We start from the raw sequence: 12800 nt of genomic DNA on the forward strand, positions 1-12800 counted from the left end.
TGTAATGAAGCCTGAGTAAGTTAACAGAGTCGTCAGTAATATTTAGAAGCAAAGTTACTGTCGCTAATTGAGTGAAGACCAAGTACAGGAACGTAACTTAAAATTGAAATAATTCTGCCAACTTCAGATCCAAGAAAAGGATAAATTAAGTTTATTTCTGTGTCTTTTGTAATAATGCTATTGCATACTGGCGTGGTTCGTATTTCCGCGTTGTTCAAAAATGGCTCTGAGCACTATGGGACTCAACTGCTGAGGTCATTAGTCCCCTAGAACTTAGAACTAGTTAAACCTAACTAACCTAAGGACATCACAAACATCCATGCCCGGGGCAGGATTCGAACCTGCGACCGTAGCGGTCTTGCGGTTCCAGACTGCAGCGCCTTTAACCGCACGGCCACTTCGGCCGGCTCCGCGTTGTTAATCTGTTGTAAGCCAACACTTGCTTATTTGATAACGCAGAAACGTCCTAGTAATTACAAGCTGTTCAAAATAAGTAGCTTGCATATTCAGAAAACTAGTGCACAGGAGTAAACGTTAATCAAGGTTACGTAAATTACTGTCGTTTCAAAAGAGCTACCTCCTATAAATCTTTTGCTTTTCTAGTTTAAATACCCTTTTCTAAATTAAAATATCTGAGTATTAACGACATAAGACAACTGCTTCCTTTATTCGTTATTACTTCGTAACGCACTATGTTGTCAGAGACGAGTGTCAATCTTCTGATGCCACGCTAAAGCCAAATTGATTCGTATTCATCACTGTCCGCATTGTTGATCAGATGTTGGCAGACAGTGCCCAACTAGGCTAGCAAACATGTTAATTAATTTCTGCATTATTTTGTGTGCGCTCTCTGAGTCATGTGGTGCCCCTTTCCGTTTCGTATTTTATGTGAGTGATGGCACTGTTCAACCACTAAACAAAATACTAGTAAGCGGGAAGTGCAGGAATGGAAGAGATTGTTCTTTAAAACGACGTTTTGTACACTACTACCCACTAATCGGTCAAATTTTCATCGTAGACGGCAACCTCATCCAAAATAAAGTTTATTAGCCATAAGCGATCACGGTCATTTTATCACATTAACAGATTGGTAAGGGGGTGGGTTACAGACTCTAAACGAAAAACGCCTGGAGCCGAATGCGAGAACTGTTCGCGTCTTACGAAAGTGCAATCTTTTATGTCCGAACGAGGAGAATGACGGATGAGAATGCAGTGTCCTGCCGTTTTACGACCTCAGAGTGACAGGTACTCAGTAAGGTCTCATGTCAACTGCTGAGAAAGACAGCAGTCAAGTTGTAAAGAAATCAGGTAACGCCTTCGTTCCTCAGAGCTGCCGCATCCTGTCTAGGTGCCAACCGACGTGATGGGGAACATTCTCTGTATCGAAGCGTCTCTTTCAAGATGAAGGATCCATTCAAATATTCAGCGGATTCTAATGATTGCCTCTACTTTGGAGAGTTTGCTAAATCCTCTCATAATGATTGTATCACTGATCACACTCCGGAATACTGTTCTCCAGTATGCAAGTTATGTCGCTATGATTGTCCCTTTCTTCAAAAAATTTTCTTTGTGAGGGAAATCTGCGTGTAACGCCGTATATACTGCCGTGTAATCTAGAGATACGGAACAAGCCATGTACAGGAAGGACGTTACACTGCAAGGCCAGGCTCTAGACAGGCACGACTTACAAGGGGAGGCCGCCAATTGTGAAATTCAGATTCGATTCATACTGCGCATAATAAAAGCTCATGGCCAGAGGTGTAATGTGGCAAAGCACCAAGATGCACTTCTCAGCCGTTGTCGAGAAAATCGACAGTTAAAACAAACCGTTGCGGTGAAATATTCTCTACGATTAGTAATTTTCTACAGCGTGGTGGTGCAGCGGTAAGCGCTCGGGTTAGAAATTCGAAGGTCGCCGGATCGAATCTCGCTCCATGCAACTTTTTTTTTTAGTATTTGTTTTTTGTAATTCATATATATATATATATATATATATATATATATATATATATATATATATATATAAAATTCCCGGCAATCAGTTGCAACAATTATGCATATAATAAGTTGTTGAAAGTCGTTTGTCGTGGAAAAACTGGCGACTTCGAACATCATTATGTTTTCCGCAAACAAAGTTGTATTTCACAAATGTTATTAATTGTCTTCATAATGTTAACCACGTATAGTTAACGGAAGACGTAGTAACGAATACGTATAGCGTAAGTCAAACGTTCGAAATAGAATAGAGACCCCACGAACACAAACTTGCTGTGGCAGATATGAAATATAAACTCCGTTACTCGCTCGTTACACTTGAAGGACAGATGTTGAATGGGCCGAAACGAGCCGCCCCGTAACAGCGTAGTTGCCTGCTAACTTCGAAAGAAGGTAGATGCGGTCCCTAGTGCAATTTATAACATCGTCGAAAATCAGTGCGGACGGGACAGCTTTGGTACACCCTGTTAAACAAACGGAAAAATGGAGGCGGTACAATTGGAGAGCGATCCGCCTTCACCAACATGCATAAGCAATTCATTAACAGTATATATATATATATATATATATATATATATATATATATATATATATATTTGAATTGCAAAAAACTAATAATAAAAAAATATTGCATGGCGCGAGATTCGATCCGGCGACCTTCGGATTACGAACCCCAGCGCTTACCGCTGCGCTATGACGCTGTAGAAAATTATTAATCGTAGAGAGTATTTCACCGCAACGGTTTCTTTTAACTGTCGATTTTCTCGACAACGGCTGAAAAGTGCATCTTGGTGCTTTGCCACATTACACCTCTGGCCATCAGCTTTTATCATGCGCAGTATGAATCGAATCTGAATTTCACAATTGGCGGCCTCCCCTTGTTAGTCGTGGTCGGACGTTATAGAGGGCGTACATAATATCGTAGCGGCCCCTTATTGTTAGAGAGCCCGCAGAACCGACACGCAAGATGGGTTGCTAACTCACTTTTAGCAGCGAGGAGAGAAACATCGTCAGCGGACAGAAACGACAACAGACTTTCCAAATAAACACGGAACAACTTCGCCAGACAACATTAGACAGTGTTCCACCAATTGGAACTCATATGACTGATGTAGCACTCCACCGACCTGGCTTTATAACCACGCCTAGACCGTCAGACCGGCTCTCCACCCTGGCCAGGCTCTAAAATGTAGTCCTGTCCACCGGCTATTACCCCGACCTGTGGAAAACCTCCCGTCTTCTGATGTTCCTTAAACCCGGTAAACCGCCGTCCGCCGTCTCCTCCTACCGTCCCATCAGCTTTATCTCGGTCTTCAGCAAGGTCCTGGAATCCATCCTCACCCGCCGCATCCACCAGCATCTCCACCAGCACCGCCTCCTTCCCGTTACCCAGTGTGGCTTTCGGCCGTCCTTCGCTTCCGATGACTTTCTCCTTCACCTCACTCATCTCCTTTCCGAACAGCTTAATTCCCGTCGCTCCGCTGTCTTCCTCTCCCTGGACCTAGAGTAGTCAAGTGGGAAGGAACACTTCCTATTTAAATTTCTGCATTCTACACAGTTGGCAGTTCTTTGTATGTGGCAGATACGTGATTTTATTTCGGTGACTACAAAATAGAGTCGAATGTATGCACTGGGCAGCCGAGGCAGCTAGTTCATGGCGATTCGGTCAACCAAGTAAATGAATGTACTGAACATGCTGCAAACCACTACAGGGAGCCTGTGTGTCAGTATTCTCGCCCAGTGTGGTGCAACGGCGTTATGATAGAAAAATGAGTCACAGAGAAGATGATTTGGTGGTCTGTTGGATTGATCATAAGTTCATATACTTATGGTGTGGGTTCGATTCACATGTGGGTTCGATTCCAACTTCTGCTGATGGTTTTTGATAGGGAGAGACAGCTTCTATTATCATCTGGCTACGCCAAGTGAAGAAGGTATAAATGGCATTGTGGTCTGAAATTCACATTAAACGTGATATTCCTTCTCTACCAAGTAGACGTTAGGTTGAACCACAATAAAGTTAGGAACTCTATCACCAGTAACCTTTCTTATACTAGTTATTTATTTCTAGTGACGAAACAAACGCTATTTTGGGTCACAGCACACGTATTCCATGTTTTATTTCAGGCCGGCCGTCGTGGCCGTGCGGTTCTAGGCGCTTCAGTCTGGAACCGCGTGACCGCTACGGTCGCAGGTTCGAATCCTGCCTCGGGCATGGATATGTGTGATGTCCTTAGGTTAGTTAGGTTTAAGTAGTTCTAAGTTCTAGGGGACTGATGACCACAGCAGTTAAGTCCCAAAGTGCTCAGAGCCATTTTTTTTATTTCAGCTTCTGTATGCCGATAAAATCGATTATGAACTGGGAATGCAGCTCAGACCACCCTTAGCGCGGAATTTGATCCCTTCGTGACATTACTGCTCAACTACAATTTATTGTTTGTTCATAAATGCGGATTCCTCAACATCTCCTCTTATTGCGCGTGATTAGGTTCGAATCCTGGCCCGGCACTAAGGTTTTCATTATGTATTAACAAGATCTAGCATGAGAACACCTATCTGCTGGTGGATAATAATTTTGATATTTAATGTATTTTCATTCGTTGTCAACACTAACGATATCTGACGTTTTTGACTCCCAGTGAGACACACAACTATTTGCGACATCACTGTAAGTCCAAGGATGTGGAGAAAAATTCGGTAGCTGATGTCTCTTTGTGTGTTGTCATCAACGATATGTGTGGGGTTCGATTCCCAGTCAGCACTGAACTCGTCTTCATATTATTTCTATTTCAAACATGCTGACATGTCGCTCCTGGTGTAACAAACCCATATTTAACGTTCGTTTTCTCTAGAATATAAGAGCAATAGGTGCCGAGATGGAGTCCTGGGAAGAAAAAAATTAATGTTTCGTCTCGTCGTTTCAGTTAAAACATCTAGCTACTGCCGAGAAAATCCGATATGTTACAATTGATTATGCTTCGATAACAATCTGATTATGTTCTGGGTTCGAATCCCTGTCCAACACAAAGCTTAACTCACGGCATTTCATGTAAGTAACTTGTAAAGGAGCAAAGTTTAACATCTCTCGTAGTTCGGTAACAGGGACGATAGATGCTGGGTAGGAATTCGCGTCCGTTAAAAATGTTTACGTTATGTAATTTAAAGTTGATATTTGCTAACTGATACTGTCTAAAATCGAGGTATATCACTCTCTGTATACCTAGTATAGCGTCCCCAGTGCTATATTACGAAAAGACTTAAAAAACAGTATTTATAAAGAAGAGTCATTTAAAAATTGAATAATATATTTTTATCATGTAGCCGTAAAACAATAATTTCTCTGTCGAGAAATGCAAAGAAATGCAATGCAAACAAATATAACAAAGTGATCTAAAGAGACGACAAGATACGCTCTTTTGTTAATTTTTTAGTCGACTTCACTTCTTCTCTTGTCTTGATGTTGTATAGACGAACATCTTGCGAGTGCTGGCAAATGTAATCATATTTGTATGAGTTAAGCAGATTATATATACATACTGATTTAATATTATTGTTCACTTTTAATTTGTAAGAGGTGATTCCGATTTCATGTCAGCCTTCCTTGAATTAACCTGTATTCAAGTAATTTACAGTTCAACAATCGCAGCGGCCGATGCAGCCAACGACGCCATTACGTGGCGATATTAACTTATGAAAAATTAGCGGAAGCGAAATACTCGCCCGCTATGAACGAAATATTAATTTTTCTCCACAGCCGCACGAAGTTGCAGAAATACGTAGCCTTAAGATTCTTATTTTCAGTACCATAGCCGAGAGCCAGAGTCAGGACTCCGACTACAATACAATGGTTAACGGAGGTAAGAAAAATACTCTCGCGCGTGTGTGGGCCGCAATTGTAATCAATAACTAAAGATTTCTTGCTTTAAAGTGAACTGACTAGGCGAGGAAATTAATATGAAAAACTTATTACATTGATCAGCTTATATGCTCATGTTTTAAGATTCAGCGAGGCTAACATTCATTAACGTACCAAATAATTTAAGATTAATATTGTTAAAAAGGAGCACTTCAGGAAAGCATTTAATCGTAAAATCAAAATTAAATGAAATATCATTTTTATTAAGACCCACCACGTAATTCGGCAACAATCAAAAATAATAATAACAATAACAATATATTAAATTACGACGGCCGACGGACGCGAGATTGGCGCCGCAACTTTGGGGCCCGATCAAAGAAAATACGAAATTTACTAAATCTGACTCTATTGTAATGAATGTAATTATGTATGTGTCTAATTGTTGTAAAATATTAATGCCTATATGAATTCCTTTACATGTACAACAACAAAACCACACCCTGAGGAGAGCTGGAGAAGAAAAAGTGTAGGAAAGAAAGGGGGTTACGAGAAAGAAAAATAAAGGTAAGGCCTATTGTGCAAGCATCCTGTGTAGCTCTGTGCGGAATATCGAACCCATGTGCACATGAGATACCTTCGGTGTTTTGTGTATTTATATGTTTGATTTTGGAGGGAATAATTATTCGTGTGTGTATCAGTGTTAAAGATTTGTCAGTGGCTTAAAGTGAATTTAGTATGGGTAAGATAGGACAACCTAAAGCATCCGTACCAGAAGAACAAAATTCTGTTAATATGGAAAATGAGGATCATTGGTAAAACGTAAACGAATCCCAAGCCACCGCCTCGGATAACATAATTTCCGGAGCGGGGTGCGAGGATCTGTGGACGGTGAATGACGCTCCACAGCAGAATGGGAATAGAGTGACAAGAATTCCACTGCCTGGGCAGGGGGGCCAATCGAGTGCTAGATTAAGCGGGGCACCAGTATGCTCACCGATTGCAGACCCTTTTGCTGAATTTCTGCGTAGGCTCGAAGAAAGAGATAGGGAAAGAGACGAAAAACTGGCTCAGACGCTGCATGAGCAGGAGAAAAAGTTAATGCAAAAGCTCAGTGAGCAAGAGCAGCGCAGTGCAGCAAAACTAGACAGTATCCAAAGCGAACTTGCCGAGATGCGGGACGCGTGCAAAGAAATACCCGATCTTATGCAAAGCTTAGCCGGCGAGATGCAAAAAATACAGATATCGCAGGCTAGGCTTGAAGATAATGTCCAGACTTTAACCAACCGCGTGGATAATGTGGAGATAGATGCATGGAAAAGTATTGACGCATATTTGGAAGTGCAAGCTTAAAAAGTAGAAAAAGAATTAAATGAATGGCTAGAAGTAAAGGATCGCGAGATATCTGCAAAGATTGAAAGCGACGTAAAAACAGCTGTAGAACAATCGACTGCGGCCGCGAGTGTAAACATTGACGCTAGCGCTGCCGCACTAGGAGCCGAATTAACACAGATCAAATCCCTTGTGACTGCGGAGTTGCCAAATTGGCAACAGGAGGTCGCGCTGAGACTGTCTGCGTTGGAAAGCAATGTAAGCAGTGGCCGACAGATAATGAATCCGACTCCGCGTTCTGATTACTATAATAACCCTGACGGTAGACAGGGTGCGAGTGCGCAACCGCAACCTAATGCGAATGAGCACGGACAACATGCGATACCGTGCAGCGCACATCACGAAGTAATGAAGGTCACAGAATGTAGGAATCAGATGTGCAAAAAAGAGGACAATGTAATAAAACACAGGACATTCCAACATTCCAGCGAAAAACTAAATGTCCACCCTGTGGTATTTATTAAGAGCTTCAGGAATGTGTTTCCCAGGGCATGGACGGAAAGACAAAGAATACAGTTCGTGGTCTCCTTTATTCAAGGTGACGCGGCACTGTGGGCCACCGACGTGTCCGAAAAAGTCTAACGATGGAACAGTTTGAAGGTGCATTCTTGCAAAAATTCTGGTCCGATAGCGTCCAAGAAAGACTACGCAAGGAGTTGTACAGTCCAGAAATGTACAATCCTAAGATGGGAACGTTACGCAAATATTTCGAAAAGTATATAAACAAAACCAGGTACTGGGACGAGCCAATGTCCGATCGTGACATAATCAGATTAATAAAAATGAAGTTCCCCAGTGAAATTAAAAGACATTTCATCAATGTGCCGGAATACGATATAGAACAATTCATGGAAATAGTGGATTCTGTTGACTTATTGATCGAAGATATGAAAACCGAAAACAAGTGGAACCATGCAGGCTGTAATCAACAAAAAGTCGATTACAATGGCAGCCACAGTAACGGTAGTAACTTAGTACCAAATGGTAACGGGAATAGGCAAGAGCACCGGCAACAGAATCGAGGCACAAACAATGGCAATGGTTATAACGGCAACGGTTATAATCGTCAAAATCGAAAGAGACATCATGATGGACGCATGAGTAATGGATATAATGGTAACGGCAATCCGCAATGGCGGAACAACCGAAACCAGTGGCGTGGTTGTAATGAACCGACACCACAGTGGCAACAAAACACAGCGCCACAATGGAACGCCAATCCAGGTCCATCACAGAACATGTCAGGAAGTTACAACCGACCACCGCAAAACCAGAGCCATACACAGTATCAAAATACACCATCGGCGAGGCAGGGCGGCCAACCCAACAGTAGCAACAACAACCAGAACCACAATGTGAGGTTAGTGGAAGTGACAGACAACTGTCAACCCACTAATGCTCATCCCTTAAACTAAAGACAGCCACAAAACGCTCTCCGTTGTTGGCTGCAGGATGGTGTAGTGAGGGCACATTCACGGATGACAGCCATAAACTTTGTATGCCGAGATACAATGAGGGAATAAAAATAGAAAAGGAACTTGTAGACATGCCGCAGAAATGAAACCGAACCGACAAAAGTGTTGTGCAGGCTATATTGCAAGCAGATATGTACGGAGCACCAATACAGATAATAGTCGATACCGGTGCGTCAACCAATGTCATGAGTGCAAATTTTTACAAGTACTTGAGTCAAAATAACAGAATACCAGTACTGACAGTGAAGAATTGTCGTGTAACAGGTGCAATAGGTGCACAATCTCATATCATAAAGCACCAGGTGGAAGTTGAGTTTACGGTAGGAAATGAAGCAATGAAAAGCTCGTTCCTAGTAGTTAGGGGATTAGGTGTTGCTTGCATCCTGGGGATTGAATTTTTACGCCAGAGGGACGCAAAAATCGACCTCTTGTGCGGGGAAGTAAGCCTTATGAATGAGGGTAGACGTGTAATTTTACCGTTGTTGAGGACACGGGACGTGCACGGTAAATATTGCCGGAGCTTTCAGTCGAGATTCGAAGGAATACAGGTAATGAATTTATATTCTGACTTAAGTACAAGACAAGCATGTTATAAAGAGTTTATTACTGAAGACAGAGAGGAAAAAAGGAAACTGATAGCCATGAAAGTCAGGGAGTCAGAACATTTGACTGAAGCACAACAAAATGAATTGACTCAGCTACTTACAGATTATGAGAATGTGTTTTCGGAAAAACCCGGTGTTATCGAGGGGTACACCTATAACATCGAAGTGGTACCTCACGATACTTTCTGTCACGCAAACTACACCATCCCGTGGCCAAATAAGGAGGCAGTTACGAAGAAAATAAAATTACTTACAAAGACTTAAATACGTTCGCTCAGTAGAGTAACTTTTACATATGTGAATAATAGGTTAAGTTTGTATTTTTCTCTGTGTGTAAATGTTCAGATTTTAGTGTAACAGGTAAAGACGGTGAGGCACACAAGATTAGTGTGATTCAATTTTGTAGATGTTATGGAATAACAGTATTTTTAAGCAATTGCATTTTGAAAGAAAAAATGAACGTAGGTTTAAGAATAATTTACAAATTTCATTTTTGAAAATGCTTTAAAAATATTTTAAAAAAATTCAACAGCATGTAATGATGAAAGAATTTTTCATTAGTGTGTCATGAATATTTTTGAACTGTAGTAGTAATGCAACTTATGAAATTCAGTATTATAGTGTATATGTTGTTCCATGTATTTATGTCTATACCGATCCTGAAATATGCTCAATCATAATTTACTTAACAATATGAGTGCAGGGTGTACATCACCCAAGGTACCTCAGGTGTTGTGGACAAGGTACAAAGCAAATCAGTAAACGCGACTACCGCTAAGCACTGTTAAAATATATTGCCATCTGCTAAGGCACAGATTTGCACTAATTTATCGTGTAAACAAAAGTCACAAATCTAACATTAATCTAGGAACTTGCACGCTAGGCCTAGATTATAAAATGTGTACGATAATGCGAGAGGCAAAGTTTTCTAAAGTCGAGCCTGGCTCTGGAGGGCAAGTACGCAATGAGTGGGCAGACATGACATGGGGACTTACCTCAGATGAGACGGAAATGCAATTGTGCAGTCAAAAAATCTGAAGGCAAGTACGACTCTAAGTGGAAAATGAAAAGACATAATTAGTGCGAGAGACTGGTAAAATCCAGCACGAGCCAAAATCCAGTTCAGACTGAATGAAATACATTAGTGTTTGTGAACTAATCGAAACAGTTACTTTAAACAGTGTGAAAAACTGTGAAGGTGAAACTGTGATACGGACAGTGAAGTGCTAGTATTGAACGTTCAACAGCGGTAAGGACGCCAAACGCCTATATTACGCACGAAAAACTGTGAATTTGCTTATAAATGTGAACTGTTAACGTGAAGTGAACCCACAGTAAATATTTTTGAGACAGACTGTAGTTTCAGTGAGCACAATAATGCGAGATTGGAATGCGATGCGTGGACTGTTGCAAAACAGCGACCGCGGAAACGGCGAATGTTTGTGCTAAGCTCGTATTGGGACACTCACCAGTGCCTGCGAGTGCGGCGAAAACATAAATAATTTTATGAAGACAAAAACTGACGTGTAATAGAAAGAGTGGCGCATCAAAACTTCATTCACGGGAGAAGATCCATGTCATGTATTCTGCAGGACAGTGCTGGCTTGACACTCGGAAAATGGCGAAAACTTAACGACAACTGCCGCACTAATAAATGCTTCTTTCCCACTAGCGTAACCATCTGCAGCGGGAAACAAATATTACGTTGCTTGTGTATGTTTCAGGTACTACGTCAGAGATGCGTAGCAGAGCTGACTCCTGCCAACAAGCGCAGGGGCGAATATCATCCCATTCCGCCACGCCCGGGCGAGACAGAAGCGCATCGCCAACCGTGCAGCCGATCAGCTGATTCTGACGTTCCGCGACGGCGAGAGACACGCTGGCCTAGAGCGGGCGTTGACCTCTCCGCAGCCGCCGCGAACGCCGAGCACCCAACACACCAACCGACGCCGTCGCGAGCTAAACGTCGCGGCGTAGATCATCAACGACATCGCAATCAATTGTTATAATGACCTCATTTCTTAGCATAGTGCAACAAAAAAATATTTGTAATGTATGCACTTCCTGTACTCCAATGACATCCCAGAAACAATTAAGTGAAAGTGACCAAAGCAGTTAGTCTGTCGCTCCGCCGAGGTTTTCCCCAGGGTTTCCATACGGTCGCGCCAAATGGGGAGCGAACAGTTTACACCCCTGGGACTACAACTTTACGGACTAACTCGTGATCGTATACCTTTGAACACTGCAAAAGTTGCAAACCTAAAAAGAAGCAGCCAAAATGAAACTAATTGTATTCTATGTCCTTTTGTACATGACTGTATACGTAACCAATTGTATGTTATATTGTTATGTAGATAACTTCATCTGTATTATACTTTGTGTGCAACACACCTCAGTAATTACAACGGTTTAAATATACGATGTGACATATGTAGACGGTCAAAGAAAAATCTGCGTGTGGGCACTGTGGACATGAAAGAGGAAATATTTATGTCAAAAAACACGAACATTTTTTATGACATAAACATTTCGGGGGGCAATATAGCGTCCCCAGTGCTATATTACGAAAAGACTTAAAAACAGTATTTATAAAGAAGAGACACTTAAAAATTGAATAATATATTTTTATCATGTAGCCGTAAAACAATAATTTCTCTGTCGAGAAATGCAAAGAAATGCAATGCAATGAAATATAACAAAGTGATCTAAAGAGACGACAAGATACGCTCTTTTGTTAATTTTTTAGTCGACTTCACTTCTTCTCTTGTCTTGATGGTGTATAGACGGACATCTTGCGAGTGCTGGCAAATGTAAGCATATTTGTATGAGTTAAGCAGATTATATATATATATATATATATATATATATACACTGATTTAATATTATTGAGCACTTTTAATTTGTAAGAGGTGATCCCGATTTCATGTCCGCCTTCCTTGAATTAACCTGCATTCAAGTAATTTACAGTTCAACAATCGCAGCGGCCGATGCAGCCAACGACGCCATTACGTGGCGATATTAACTTATGAAAAATTAGCGGAAGCAAAATACTCGCCCGCTATTAACGTAATATTAATTTTTCTCCAGAGCCGCACGAAGTTGCAGAAATACGTAGCCTTAAGATTCTTATTTTCAGTACCATAGCCGAGAGCCAAAGCCAGGACTCCGACTACAATACAATGGTTAACGGAGATAAGAAAAATACTCTCGCGCGTGTGTGGGCCGCAATTGTAACCAATAACTAAAGATTTCTTGCTTTAAAGTGAACTGACTAGCCGAGGAAATTAATATGAAAAGTTTATTACATTGTTCAGCTTATATGCTCATGTTTTAAGATTCAGCGAGTCTAACATTCATTAACGTAACAAATAATTTAAGATTAATATTGTTAAAAAGGAGAACTTCAGGAAAGCATTTAATCGTAAAATCAAAATTAAATGAAATATCATTTTTATTAAGGCCCACCACGTAAGTCGG

This window comes from Schistocerca piceifrons, chromosome 1, assembly GCF_021461385.2.
Source record: "Schistocerca piceifrons isolate TAMUIC-IGC-003096 chromosome 1, iqSchPice1.1, whole genome shotgun sequence".
Lineage (NCBI taxonomy): Eukaryota > Metazoa > Arthropoda > Insecta > Orthoptera > Acrididae > Schistocerca > Schistocerca piceifrons.